Source organism: Camellia sinensis, chromosome 14 (genome assembly GCF_055761805.1).
Source record: "Camellia sinensis isolate YWXY chromosome 14, ASM5576180v1, whole genome shotgun sequence".
Taxonomy (NCBI): domain Eukaryota; kingdom Viridiplantae; phylum Streptophyta; class Magnoliopsida; order Ericales; family Theaceae; genus Camellia; species Camellia sinensis.
In genome coordinates this window covers 124,870,992-124,887,212 of record NC_138974.1, presented here as the reverse complement: position 1 = coordinate 124,887,212, position 16,221 = coordinate 124,870,992, and the positions used below count along the sequence as shown (strand labels likewise).

Genomic DNA, 16,221 nt, shown 5'->3' with positions numbered 1-16,221 from the left:
TACATGGAACGCTGTGGAATATTTCATATAATGACCTAATTTGCTTGCTGTAAAATGTGCATTTTTTTTAATTCAGCAGATTCTATTTGGCATGTTTTGTACAATCTAATATTACAAACAAGCTTCACAAAATATTAATCAACCCCGACAATATTATTTCAACCATAATATATAAACTATATATATATAAATTATAAACATTAAAAAATTGTCAATATTCATTCCAAACATCCAAAACCTAACTGCAAGTTTAAAAACATCCAAAAGGACTATCCTTAAGTTCTAAATTATCCAAAAAGTTATAAACCATCCAAAACTGTACATATATAAGTTTGTAAACATTATCCAAAACTACTCAAAAATTATAGAAATCTATTCATCAAAGTCCTCAAAAACTATCCATAGATGTTAGTTCTACTCAAAGTCAAAGCTAATGAAATGGGTTGGCCAAGCAACAGTGCTTCCAATAGCATCTTCAAGCACAAACATCTCATGATTTGGGCAAAACAATGGCACATTGACTATGACATGGTTAACCCATACTTTCCAACACCCAGGGCTAAGAGGCACGTGATGTACCAGTGCTTTAGAATCTGTTGATGCAATTGTGCCTTCTACAACCACCACCTTTGCTTCATCCCAATTCAACAATTTGCATTTGGCATTGTCCAAGGATCCACCATTTCCAGTTTCATTTGCGTCATGCAACTACCATGAAAGCAATACATAACATAAGCTAGTGAATTGAAGATAAAATTAAAGTTATTATTAATGCCGTATAAAAATTACCCAAATATCTTCATCGTCTTCATTGTTTTCGTCACCCTAAAAAAAATGTAATACAATATCAAGTTATATTTGTTTATCCAAATTTTGTCGACGATGTGGGATGTATATGAAAATTTGACAAAAGCTCGAGTAGAAAAGCAAGCAAGCAAACAAAAGCAAAAGCACGAGAAAAATGAAAATGAGTAAATTAATAATGCCATACAAAATTTTCCCAAATATTTTGTTGTGAGTGCATCCTAAGTTCACCACCTCCATGCACCCTATGTTCACCTCTACCGTTTTCCTCACCCTAAAAAAATCATAATATAATGGCAAGAAGCATTTGTTTACTTAAATTTAGAATCTTGATGTAATCCATATGCAAAATGACAAGCTTGAGTAGAAAAGCAAGCAAGCAAAAGCACAAGCATGACAAATGTGCAAGTTTACCTAAGTTTCTCCATGTGAGTGTCCATTTGCCCCTTTGCTTGGCTCTTGCAAGTATTAATCAATTTTTTATTTTTACAAACTTTGTGAAATATCCTTATATCTAAGATGGGAAGTACCAAAGTTAAAAAATAGTTAAATTTTATAGGAAGAGAAATTTAACCTCATATATTGTGACATTGTTCATTTTTTTTTTTTACCTCATTTTTCCTTTTTCCTTTTAACATTTCAGCTTTCATCTCCCGGAGTTCTTGTTCTAATAGCAGCAATTTTTCATTCAGTTGTCTCATATTTTGATTTTGGTATGCTTGTGGATCAACTTTCGATGGCAATGCTCCAAATCCAAGCCCTCTTACACTACCACGCCGTTTTGGACCAAACGCTTGAACAATTGCATCATCTTTGATAGACATTGACGCTTTTTCTATGGAAAGCTTGTGAAGCTCTTGAACCTTATTCAGCAATATATAACATTTATGATAAGGAACCCAAGTCTACTAACTACAAAAACAAGTGCAAAACTCACCTATGAGTTATTTCATAAACTGAAAGGAAACACCACCCCCATTCCTTTTATTGAGCATAATTACGGCATGCTACTGATGGTAATGCTCAGTTCAAGTCTCAAAAAAACAACAACACTAATATTTCTTCTCTAATCAAATCCGAAAACCCAAAATCCATAGTTTGTACTTATATCCAAAGAAGAAAAAGAGGAAGAGGATGTACCAACTCTACTAACTACAAAAACAGGTACAAAACTCACCTCTGAGTTACTTCACCATAATAAGACAAGCAATTATCAAACAAATTGAAAAAATGAAGTAATATCACAAGCACAACTTCATAGGTTTTGTTTAAGACAAACTAGACCTCTACATATCAAAAAAAAAAAAAAAAGAAGTAAAACAAACTGGCAATTTGTTCAACATCCATACCAAAACAAAATTGCACAGCAACAGCAACCCAAACAAAACAGCACAGCAAACAGCAATCTTTCAATTGTAAAGCAATTGTAAAGTAGTAACCAACAATCTTTCAATTGAATTGAATGAAATCACAAGCTTTAATAACATATTAAGCTAATTCATACCATTGCTTCCTGAAGCACTTCATTGATAGGTTTCCCCTTCTGTCTCGTATGTCCTTTGATCCAAACATCCACTCTAGATATGGAATCTGGGTCTTGGCTTTGATTTTTCCAGAAAAGAAATAAAAAATAAAAAAAATTAAAAATAGTACAAAATTAGAAGCAACAAAATCAAAATGCTTCCGAAATAAATGTCGTCTATATTGCCAAACTTACCCTGTCTTCCTCTAGTCGTGCATAGCCTTTTCTACTCATCGTGTGTAACACCTTTTGCTTTGCTCTCATCTCTTTGAATTTTTCACTCTTTTCCTGAGTGTAAACATTTGAAATGCCCACATTTTTTAAGAATTTGTAATCTTTATCTTGATTGTTATGAAAAGAAATGAACTTCTACATAAAACTGTTATGAAAAAGCACTTACAATGAAGCTTTTTGAAAGTCGATTTTTCACAAATGCCTTCCATTCATCCATTCCAATCTTATCAGGTTTGGTGAGGGCAATATTACGTGCTAAATGACCTTTACCTGCTGCAGTGAGAGTTCTTACTTTTCTTGATAGTTCAGACTTGTAATTGCGCCACAATTTTGCGAACTTTTGCATCACATGTGTCTTGTGGATATCATGTATTTTGTATCTAAGCTGCATTTTCATATAACCAAGCATTTAGTATTACAAGAGCGGGAAAAATAATGAATTGTTGTATGAAAATTAACTGCATAAACATACTACCTTCACACAAGCCCATAACTTATCCTTAATCTCATCTGGAACTTCTGACAATAAACTATATTAATTGGCACCATCTCCCGAGCTAAGATCCCTTCTAAGGTTGATAAGTGCACTGATTCTTGTCCTATCGGTTGGTTCCTTTCATTAAAGTCGATCTCATCACGCTTTTGTTTGCCTTTGTCATGCATCTTTAACTTTGACGGCCCCCTAGTTTTCTTCTTTGGTTGTTGACTAGAGTCAGCTACTCCATCTGCATTTGGTGATTCAATTTGTCGAGTATTGGAACCTACATCTGAAATTCTAATGGGTCCACCACTTCTATTGTCCATTGTGGCAACAACAATAGCTTCTTGCTCTTTCCTATGTCTTTTTGCTGCCTTTTTAGAACTCTTTATGACACATGAAAAAAATAAAAACAAGGCAGCCAATAATTGGTTAAAAATGTGTACCCAAAATAAATAAATTAGAAAAAAAAATACTTGTTTGAAAGTTACCTCTGCACACATTGTTGGTTGGCAACTTCAATTACTAAATCCTTGGAAAAAGAGTTCCATCTGCAAAAATGAAAGAACAAAGCCAAGTCAAGTAATATTTTTTATATGAGATACAAATATATGAAAGTATTTTGTAAAAGGGGGAAAAAAAAACTACTAATTAATTTTATACATACCACAAATATCACATAGTGAAAAAGTGATTCTTAAACATCAATCACAATAGAACACAAGTACTTATAAAATTATTTTACTTCATTACTAGGTCAACAAAACATAAAGAGTAACTTATTCAACACGCAACACTTCCACACCCTCACAATCACTCCTTACATAGCACTTATCTTCATCACTATTGGCCATTTCAAGCCTAGCCATATCGACATGTTCACATGGCATGTAAGCATCATCATCATACATTTCAAAATCATGAAAACCTCTTCGAGGTGCTTTAAGTACAACTTCCCAATTGGATGTATCATTATCTCTTAAATAAAACACTTGTTTTGCTTGTGACGCTAGAATGAACGGATCTCTCTCAAATTGATGTATGCCATGTTGTAAGTTAACCAAAGTAAATCCATCTTCAACTTTGACACCATTTCCAGTAGCTGCCCAATCACATTTAAATAAAGGGACTTGGAATTTATAATAGTCCAACAAAATAATCTCTTTAATAACCCTATAAAAAAAGATTTTTCTCACAACTTGTGTGGTATCTCTCATACTAGCTCAACAAAGAGTTTCTGCTTCGATGGAAACACCACTATTTTGTGTAGTCCTCTCAACATTGGTTGTATGAAAGCGATGGCCATTAATGACATAACCCAAGTATGACATTGCATCATTTCTTAGGCCAGTTGCAAGCCATTTTAATGTATTGACACCTCACTACCACAAGAATTGATCTTCTCTTTCAACCACTGACATAGAGTATCCATTTGTCTAAAATGTAGTAATGCAGCATCCCTCGATAAGCGCCTATCAGAACGCTTAAGCTCCTCCGCATGCATCCTAACAAGAAAGCAAAATGGTAAGAACCCACCATTCTTTGAATAGTCAACCACAAAGGAGTATTTAACTCATCATACTTACTCTAGATAAGGTTGGACTTCTGCACTATTTATTCGCACACATCGATGAGCAATTTGCAACACATCATCTGGTATCGCTATTGATTTTCCCGAAGTAATTAGGCGTTCTTCTAGTATTGTGTCACTTTCAAACTCTATATTGTGATTATGTCGAACACCTATTTCAACTGCTTTCTTCATATACCCACTACAAAATTGCTGGACCTCTTTAGCTAGATATCATTCTGCTATGCATCCCTCAGGTCTTGCTCGATTTTTAACATAACCTTTGAGTGTCTTCATGTATCTAAACAACAATAAAATTCAGCTTAACAACTTTTTTAGAAGTTTATTTATGTTAGAGAAAAAACAATAATTATATTTAAAATATGATATAAACTCATCTTTCAAATGGGTACATCCAACGAAACTGCACTGGCCAACATAAGCGAGCTTCTCGCCCTATATGAATTGTTAAGTGTACCATAATATCAAAAAATGATGGAGGGAAGAATCTTTCTAACATACATAATGTCTCAGAAACATCATTTTCAAGTTGTTCTATCTTATTCCTATCAATCACCCTTTGACATATCAAATTGAAAAAAGAGCACATTCAAAATATGGCATTCCTTGGTCCTTTTGGCAAAAGCCCTCTCAATGCGACTGACAACAATTGTTGAAACAGGACGTGACAGTCATGTGACTTGAGTCCAACTAACTTGCATTCTTGTAATGAAACACAATTAGCAATATTTGAGCTATAACCATCAGACAACTTCAAATCTTGTAGCCTAAAACAAAAAATCTTCTTCTCATCTTTTGAAAGTGTATGTGATGCTGGTAGCAAGTAAAAATGGAATCCTTTATCCTCCACATGGAATTCACTTCTTGTCATGACCCAAACCCGCTCCTATAGATTAAGGTCATAACCGGCCAGTAATCATGAGATTACCTACGACCTCAAACCAAAATAAAAGATATTCCATCAGAGTTAAGGGGCCAAATGGAAGCAAATTTAAAACTTTGTCCAATGAGCTATGCTTACATGGCATATCAAAACGTTTCACATGTACTTAATAATAACTCACACCACATATCAGTAGATAACACCTTGTATACCCAGGATCATTCAAACACATAGTTAGCTAAACCAAAAGCTTATGCACATAAATAGTCTATCACGACCAATAGAAACAACAAAAAGGAATACAAAAGATCATGAACAAAGCCTCTTGCGTGAGGCACCTGGGCTGACTTCAGAAAACTCGGGTTCCTTTCTTAAATTCCACTAGGGCTGGGGATGAATGTCCCTTTTGCTCACCTACATACATATAAATGAGAGTGAGCGAACGCCCAGTGAATAATATCAAAATAAGGAGGTTAATGAATGAGATTCGTTCATAAATGAATCATACTTATAATGTACATATTTGAACCACTATTCTCATTCACACCAGATTTACAAATCTCAACAAAGCAAAACGACCTTAGGTCCAACACATCGTGTCCATATGCGAAACGACCTCAGGTCCAATTCTTATATAAAGCAATACTCAGGTCTATCTATACGAAACGACCTTTGGTCCAATTCGAACACATCAAACGACCTCGAGCCCAATCCAAACATATCAGGCGTATCAAACGGCCTCGGGCCCATTCTCTTTATATTCATATCCATGCGTGTCACGCCCTCAAAATAAACCCATAATAACCATAACATTAACATGCATTTATAAAAGAAAACGAATCATTTGAGTTATTCATCAGAGTATTCTTATTGAAAGACATCACATGTAACATCCTGCAACATCAAAATAAATGCCCTAAGGGCTTACATCTTTCCAAGCTAACACTTGGACACAAAAAGGATGAGTACTAACTCATTTACAAGTTAAGCCCTAGGCTTGAATGTTTACATGAAATCTCAAAAATAACAAAATAAAACATATAACTAAAGACAAGTCTTCAAAATCCCAAACATCAAATCCTTCCAGGCTAAGTCCGTGGAGGTAGCTTATCACCTGAACCTGAAAATGATGTTCCCATAAAGGGTGAGCCACAGCCCAATAGAAAAATACTAAACCAAATATAAGCATTGAATAAAGCTATAGCATTCAATAGATGGTTAACCAAGATAATCAATTTTATCATTAAACAGTCTCATGACACTAATGTCTAAGACACATTTCACTTTCCATTATTATCAACATGGCTCAGAACCTGGCCAAACTTACAACAGTGAACTATATATCATATTCACATTACTTCCAATATCAACAAAACAAATGAGACTCATGCTCATATCAAAACACTTCATACTTCCCATTTGATACACATTTTAGTGCTGTATCAATAATCATGTAAAAACACTTCAATAGAATAAGCACACATAAAAATGGTGCTAATGGAGTCCATCCCCTATCTCCTCCCAAACAAAATCCGGTTTAGAGGTCCATCCCCTATCTTCCCCTAAACCGTGGAGTACATCCCCTATCTCCTCCCACACAAAACAATATATGCAAATGCAATGCTCAATCAATACACGTATTTTCTGTATTAATGCAATAGTCAAAATTAATGACTTAACCAATGTGATTAGTTTCAGTTATTCCTAATCCACATGCAATGTCTACAACAATCACGACTATCCTCCACCGATAGCCCAAAACAGTTATTTCTAGACTGGAAATAAATATAACAACAATTCAATAGGCGAGTGGTTTAAATTATCCAACTACACCATTTAATCAATGAATTCCTCAATTTCATGCATTTCCCCAATTTCCCCAATTTCCTTAAATTAATTATACAAATTAATTTATTAATACAACTAGGGTTTTTCCCAAAATTACCAAAGTACTCCCAATATATCAAAATACCAAAACTTAGAACAAAACTTATAGAATGGAGTAGGAAATCCCTACCTTGAAGTGAAGAACTCGAATGGATAAGATGAAGATGAAGACCCAAATTCCAAAGTGCTCCAAACCACCAAACGTTCAGATTAAATGGAAGCCCTCGACTCACTCTAACTTTTTAACAAAGGACTTAGGGTAGAAATACACTCTAAGTAGATCAAACCTAAGAGAGAAGGTGTGTAGGGAGAGGGAGAAGACGGTTCTAGGGTTTTAAAATCAAAAAGGAGATGAAAAATGATCCAGAAAGTCGGATCTCGGATTTTTATACCAGTCGCCCCGCTCGAGCGTGGAAACCCCCGCTCGAGCACCACTCACAGACTCCCGCTCGAGCGGCCAAACTCCCGCTCGAGCGGCGAATGCACACTCCCAGAAATTTTTGCAGACAGGTCCCCGCTCGAGCGCCCAACTCCCCGCTCGAGCGTCACTCATGACTTCCCGCTCGAGCGTCCAATCCCCCGCTCGAGCGGCCAACACTACACAGGAGATACTGGATGGGTGTATTCCCCGCTCGAGCGTCCAAACCTCTGCTCGAGCGGATAAGCCAAAATCTGGGCAACTAGACTTGGTTCCTAAGCTCAACCAACCTGCTCCAAATCTTCCCAACACAACCCAAGACTCAAAATAAGAAAATAATGAATGACAACAACAATTATACAATGACGGAATCTACGGAAACTAAGTCCGGATACAATAATCAAATGGGAAAAGACCGGGGTCGCTATAACCTCCCCCCCTTAAAAGAATTTCGTCCCCGAAATTAAGCAAAAGTTTGTAAATAAAAACAAGTTTTTCTCAATTCTCAAAGATATTGTATAACAACAATAAACATCTTGACCCAATACTGGTCACTTCATCTCTTTATCAAAGGGTATCTCACAATATATATAAAACAACATATATTTCAACCTGTATCATTATTATGAATTATTCCTTTTAATGTTAACAATTCCCATATCATATTCAATCGCATGATATAAACAACATATTCAACGATGTACTCAATAGATGCAATGTTACACTAAACTTCTACGATGAAGCAAGTTTCAAGATACACCCATTTATCAAAACATACTCAACGTTTTACAACTTAAGACACATGTAAAGCTCTTAAGTTTAACAATATTACAAAATCTAAATACTAGATTATAAATCGACAAACATGTCCGGGTATTTTTCGCGGACTTCCAACTCACGTTCCCAAGTGGCTTCCTCCACTCCGTGATGTTTACACAAAACTTTGACCAAAGGGGTGGTTTTGCCTCGCAAAACTTGATCCCGCCTATCCAAGACCCAAACCGGTCTCTCCTCATACGAAACATCCTCATCAACCACTAAATCGGTCCAATCCAACACATGTGATGGATCCGGCTCATACTTCCGAAGCATACTCACATGAAACACGTCATGTACTCCGGACAACTGCAGCGGCAAAGCTAGACGATAGGCATCCTCGCCAATCCTCTCAAGGATCTCAAAAGGACGAATGAATCGAGGGGACAACTTCCCGCTCTTCCCAAACCTCATCAATCCCTGTCGTGGTGATATCTTCAAAAAGACATGATCACTCACCTCAAACACCAAAGGTCTCCTCCTACGGTCGGCATAAGATTTCTGACGACTCTGGGCTGTAACAAGCCTCTTACGATAAGCTCAACCTTCTCCGTCGTTTCCCTCACTAACTCCGGACCCAACAGAGGTGCATCACTCACCTCGGCCCAACAAACAGGAGACCTACACGGTTGGCCGTATAAGGCCTCAAACGGTGCCATACCGATACTAGACTGGAAGCTGTTGTTGTAGGCAAACTCCACTAATGGCAAGTGCCTCTCCCATGACCTGCTAAAGTCAAGAACACAACCCCGAAGCATATCTTCAAGGATCTGAATAGTACGCTCGGACTGCCCATCAGTCTGAGGATGATAAGCTGTGCTAAAGGTCAACTTAGTACCTAAGGCGCTCTGCAAGCTCTGCCATAATCTGGCAGTAAAACGAGGGTCCCTATCGGAGACGATCGTCACTGGAACCCCGTGCAACCTCACTATGTCCTGAATATACAAGTCGGCAAGATGATCTACTGAATCTCTAACGCGCATAGGAATGAAGTGCGCCGACTTAGTCAACCGGTCTACAACCACCCAAATAGCATCACTGCCCCGCTGAGCCCTCGGAAGACCTACAACGAAGTCCATAGTGACATGCTCCCACTTCCACTCGGCAATAGGCAAGGGTTGCAACAAACCCGCTGGCCTCTGATGTTCGGCCTTCACTTGCTGACAAGTAAGGCACTTAGACACGAAAGCTGCCACATCTCTCTTCATACCCCGCCACCAAAACTGGCGACCCAAATCCCGATACATCTTAGTACCTCCCGGATGCACCGCAAGGCGTGAATGATGAAACTCTCGGAGTACCTCCTCTCGATGAGACTCCGGCACAAACAGACGGTCTCGGTATCTCACACTCAGGTCGGGATACACCGTCAAACCTTTCTCAACCTTCCCACCAGAAATCTTCTCACGGAGGGATTCTACCTCAAGGTCGCCCCTCTGAGCCTCTAACACTCGAGTCACAAGTGTAGGTTGCGCAACAACAGAAAACAAGGCCGCAGCCTCAACGGATTCGCCCAGAAGCAAATCAAACTCTCCAAGTGCACCTAACATCTCCCACTCTCGGATGGCTATACTAGCTATGTCACCAACAGGTTTCTTGCTAAGGGCGTCGGCCACCACATTGGCCTTTCCTGGATGATAATGCAATTCAAAGTCATAATCCTCAATAAATTCCATCCACCTCCTCTGCCTCAAGTTCAAGTCTTTTTGTGTGAACAGATATTTCAGACTCTTATGATCCGAGAATACCTCGAACCTCTCACCGTAAAGATAATGTCTCCAAATCTTCAAGGCAAATATCACAGCTGCTAACTCTAAATCATGCGTAGGGTAATTTTTCTCGTGAACTTTTAACTGACGTGAGCCATAGGCAACCACTTTCCCCTCTTGCATCAACACACAACCAAGACCCTCTCGTGAGGCGTCACAATAGACTGCATAACCCAACCCTCTCTCCGGAATAATCAAGACTGGAGCAGTGGTCAGTCTAACTTTCAACTCCTGGAATGACTTTTCACAAGTCTCACTCCAAACAAATTTGACTCCCTTCCGAGTCAATCTAGTCAAAGGCGAAGCTAATCTGGAGAAATCTCTTACAAACCGGCGATAATACCCAGCTAATCCCAGAAAACTGCGGATCTCAAACACACTCTTAGGCTGTACCCAATCTTGCACTGCCTCTGTCTTGGATGTATCAACAGACACCCCTTCCCTAGAAACTACATGGCCTAAGAACTTCACCTCCTCTAGCCAGAACTCACACTTCCCAAACTTAGCATAAAGCTGATGGGCTCTAAGTAAATCAAGCACCACCCTCAAGTGTTCCTCGTGCTCTTCCTCTGAAGGTGAATAGATAAGGATGTCGTCCACGAAGACGACTACAAAACGATCTAGAAATTCCCGGAATATCCGGTTCATCAAATCCATAAAAACTGCCGGTGCATTGGTGAGCCCAAATGGCATCACCAGAAACTCATAGTGGTCATACCATGTACGGAATGCCGTCTTTGGAATATCCTCCTCCCTGACTCTCAACTGATGATAACCCGATCTCAAGTCTATCTTCGAGAAACAACGGGAACCCTTCAACTGATCGAATAGATCATCTATACGAGGCATAGGGTACTTATTCTTAACCGTAGCCCGATTCAATTTCCGGAAATCTATGCAAAGTCTCAAAGCACCACCTTTCTTTTTAACAAAGAGGGCCGGTGCTCCCCACGGCGAAACACTAGGACGTATAAAACCCTTGTCTAGTAACTCCTGGAGCTGAATCTTCAACTCAACTAACTCAGCTGGGGCAAAACGATAAGGTGCCATAGAAATCGGCGCCGTACCGGGCACTAGGTCAATAGAGAACTCAATCTCCCGATGCGGTGGCAAACCAATAAGATCCTCGGGAAAGACGTCTGAGTACTCACAAACCACCCTTGGCAACACAATCTGAGATTCATCATCCTCACTAATCGAAAGGTTAGCAAGTAGACCACTAAGCTCACTCCGTCCTCGCGGAACATACCCCGGTGGCAACACATTACCAACCCGGTCCCCCAGAAAATGAAAATACTCTCCGCTCACGGTACAACAAGTGACCCTCTGGCGGTAGCAATCAATAACTGCCCGGTATGACGATAACCAGTCCATACCCAAAATAACATCAAAACCCCTCATAGGCATAACTACAAAGGAAAATGGGATTCTATGGTAATCAACCTCTATATCACAACTCCTAACACCTTGTTTCAAAATCAATTCACCCCCAAGAGGTGACACTACACAAATAGGAGATGCTAACTGTGCTAACTCCAACTCCAAAACAGATGCAAATGCAGCAGACACAAAGGAATGAGATGCACCCGTATCAATCAAAACATTAGCAACCGAGTTGCAAAACAAGAAAGTACCTCTCACAACAGATGGAGCCGGTACAAGATCCTGCGCGGTAACAGCATACACGCGCCCAGATGACCTCTGATCAACCTGCTCACCCCTAGGAGCATAAGATTGCTGCACCGACTGAGACGATGAAGTCCCCCTGATTGGCCCTCGAGGCCTGACCCGACTGAGCTGGCTGTTGACCCTGAATCTGCCTCAAACCAGATGCACCAGGTGTGCCACCCAACTGCGGGCAATACCTCTTCATATGCCCTGGCTGACCACACTGATAACACGAGAGTGGCTGGCCTCTACCCTGACTCTGGCTCTGAGATCGAGCCGAAGATGATGCTGCTCTCTACACTCCTCCCCTCTGAGGACAAACTGGAGACTTGTGGCCCAGCTGGCCACACTTGAAGCAGGTAATGTCTCCTTGACTGCCTTTCCCCGAACTAGCACTCGGCACAGGAAAAGTCGATCTAGAAAAGCTACTCTGAGATTGTTGGGGATTAAAACCCTTCTGTCTCCTACCATCACTCTGACCATCCTGACTCCTCTTGGAGCCCTTCTGTCCTTCCTCCTCCTCCTGCATCATGATTTCCATGTGGGCTGCAGCATCAACCAAACGCCCATAATCCCGAATCATAGTTCCCCCAACTCTCAGCTTGAGGCCACGCCTCAACTTCCTCTCAAACTCAATACAACGGCGTTCCTCAGACGCCACCAATTCAGGTGCAAACCTGGACAAACTAGTAAATGCAGCCTCAAACTCGGCCACTGAAAAACTCGACTGCTTAAGCTGGCAGAACTGGTCTCTCAGCTTCTCCCTAACTGCTGGAGATAAGAACTTCTCCTGGAAAGCATTCACAAAAGCCTCCCATGTACCTCCTATACGCCCCTTAGTGAACTTCCACCACTGACCCGCATCCCCCTTCAACTGGAATGATGCCAAGGTCACCTTCAACCCCTCGTCTTCGATGCCAAGCATCTCAAACGTCTTCGTTGTCTGTTCGAGCCATTCATCTGCCTTAAGCGGCTCTTTAGGATCACCCACAAATTCATCCGGATTAGACCGGAAAAACTCCCTCTTCAGAAAGGAAGGTCCTGCATCTGCAGCAACATCCCGAGCTTGATTCTCAGCTCTGAGAATGCCTACTGACTCCCTGAATGCCCCTGCTATCTCTCGGGCTAGAGCACCCATAGCCTGCTGGCCTACTGGCTCGGCCACATTGGCCTGGCCAATTCCTTCCTGAACTACCGGAATCTCCTCTGGCACAGGCACCTCCTGCCTACCCGGCCTACCACGCCTACCGCGTCCTCGTCCTCGTCCTGACATCCTATTAAAGGAAACAAAGACATTAGCACATTAACAAATGTGCCGAAGCTAAACACTCGTGTCCTAATGCATTGGACAACAATAATTCATTACACGTAAGCACATAATCACATAAGCACCTACGAATTTCATTCCTGGATAATGATAGTCCCAATGCGTTACTATAGTTCCGGTTGGAAGCAGCAGTGATCAAGTGCCTTTCCAACAAGACTACTAGAAACTCAAAAGTCCAATCAACATCCTAGAAACTACATTCCATACCCACATAATCACATAAACATGTTATCACGTCAGCATATAATATTACTTTAAGTCTCTATCAAACGAGACGAACCCCATGTGATACTAATCACTTCCCACGTACCCAAAGTATTCAAACCCGGTAGGCTCTGATACCAAGTTGTCACGCCCTCAAAATAAACCCATAATAACCATAACATTAACATGCATTTATAAAAGAAAACGAATCATTTGAGTTATTCATCAGAGTATTCTTATTGAAAGACAACACATGTAACATCCTGCAACATCAAAATAAATGCCCTAAGGGCTTACATCTTTCCAAGCTAACACTTGGACACAAAAAGGATGAGTACTAACTCATTTACAAGTTAAGCCCTAGGCTTGAATGTTTACATGAAATCTCAAAAATAACAAAATAAAACATATAACTAAAGACAAGTCTTCAAAATCCCAAACATCAAATCCTTCCAGGCTAAGTCCGTGGAGGTAGCTTATCACCTGAACCTGAAAATGATGTTCCCATAAAGGGTGAGCCACAGCCCAATAGAAAAATACTAAACCAAATATAAGCATTGAATAAAGCTATAGCATTCAATAGATGGTTAACCAAGATAATCAATTTTATCATTAAACAATCTCATGACACTAATGTCTAAGACACATTTCACTTTCCATTATTATCAACATGGCTCAGAACCTGGCCAAACTTACAACAGTGAACTATATATCATATTCACATTACTTCCAATATCAACAAAACAAATGAGACTCATGCTCATATCAAAACACTTCATACTTCCCATTTGATACACATTTTAGTGCTGTATCAATAATCATGTAAAAACACTTCAATAGAATAAGCACACATAAAAATGGTGCTAATGGAGTCCATCCCCTATATCCTCCCAAACAAAATCCGGTTTAGAGGTCCATCCCCTATCTTCCCCTAAACCGTGGAGTACATCCCCTATCTCCTCCCACACAAAACAATATATGCAAATGCAATGCTCAATCAATACACGTATTTTCTGTATTAATGCAATAGTCAAAATTAATGACTTAACCAATGTGATTAGTTTCAGTTATTCCTAATCCACATGCAATGTCTACAACAATCACGACTATCCTCCACCGATAGCCCAAAACAGTTATTTCTAGACTGGAAATAAATATAACAACAATTCAATAGGCGAGTGGTTTAAATTATCCAACTACACCATTTAATCAATGAATTCCTCAATTTCATGCATTTCCCCAATTTCCCCAATTTCCTTAAATTAATTATACAAATTAATTTATTAATACAACTAGGGTTTTTCCCAAAATTACCAAAGTACTCCTAACATATCAAAATACCAAAACTTAGAACAAAACTTATAGAATGGAGTAGGAAATCCCTACCTTGAAGTGAAGAACTCGAATGGATAAGATGAAGATGAAGACCCAAATTCCAAAGTGCTCCAAACCACCAAACGTTCAGATTAAATGGAAGCCCTCGACTCACTCTAACTTTTTAACAAAGGACTTAGGGTAGAAATACACTCTAAGTAGATCAAACCTAAGAGAGAAGGTGTGTAGGGAGAGGGAGAAGATGGTTCTAGGGTTTTAAAATCAAAAAGGAGATGAAAAATGATCCAGAAAGTCGGATCTCGGATTTTTATACCAGTCGCCCCGCTCGAGCGTGGAAACCCCCGCTCGAGCACCACTCACAGACTCCCGCTCGAGCGGCCAAACTCCCGCTCGAGCGGCGAATGCACACTCCCAGAAATTTTTGCAGACAGGTCCCCGCTCGAGCGCCCAACTCCCCGCTCGAGCGTCACTCATGACTTCCCGCTCGAGCGTCCAATCCCCCGCTCGAGCGGCCAACACTACACAGGAGATACTGGATGGGTGTATTCCCCGCTCGAGCGTCCAAACCTCTGCTCGAGCGGATAAGCCAAAATCTGGGCAACTAGACTTGGTTCCTAAGCTCAACCAACCTGCTCCAAATCTTCCCAACACAACCCAAGACTCAAAATAAGAAAATAATGAATGACAACAACAATTATACAATGACGGAATCTACGGAAACTAAGTCCGGATACAATAATCAAATGGGAAAAGACCGGGGTCGCTATAACCTCCCCCCCTTAAAAGAATTTCGTCCCCGAAATTAAGCATAAGTTTGTAAATAAAAACAAGTTTTTCTCAATTCTCAAAGATATTGTATAACAACAATAAACATCTTGACCCAATACTGGTCACTTCATCTCTTTATCAAAGGGTATCTCACAATATATATAAAACAACATATATTTCAACCTGTATCATTATTATGAATTATTCCTTTTAATGTTAACAATTCCCATATCATATTCAATCGCATGATATAAACAACATATTCAACGATGTACTCAATAGATGCAATGTTACACTAAACTTCTACGATGAAGCAAGTTTCAAGATACACCCATTTATCAAAACATACTCAACGTTTTACAACTTAAGACACATGTAAAGCTCTTAAGTTTAACAATATTACAAAATCTAAATACTAGATTATAAATCGACAAACATGTCCGGGTATTTTTCGCGGACTTCCAACTCACGTTCCCAAGTGGCTTCCTCCACTCCGTGATGTTTACACAAAACTTTG

The 16,221-nt window shown here is 39.8% G+C and overlaps 1 long non-coding RNA gene across 1 annotated transcript; it reads right to left on the bottom strand.

Annotated features, from left to right (window-relative positions):
- Window positions 1-2,503: 2,503 nt before the first annotated feature.
- Window positions 2,504-3,418, bottom strand: LOC145807914 (uncharacterized). Its single transcript, XR_014351328.1, has 3 exons — window positions 3,036-3,418; window positions 2,727-2,945; window positions 2,504-2,614 (listed from the first exon to the last, which is right to left on the bottom strand). It is a non-coding gene; the product is annotated as an uncharacterized LOC145807914 (long non-coding RNA).
- Between the last annotated feature and the right edge of the window lie 12,803 nt (window positions 3,419-16,221).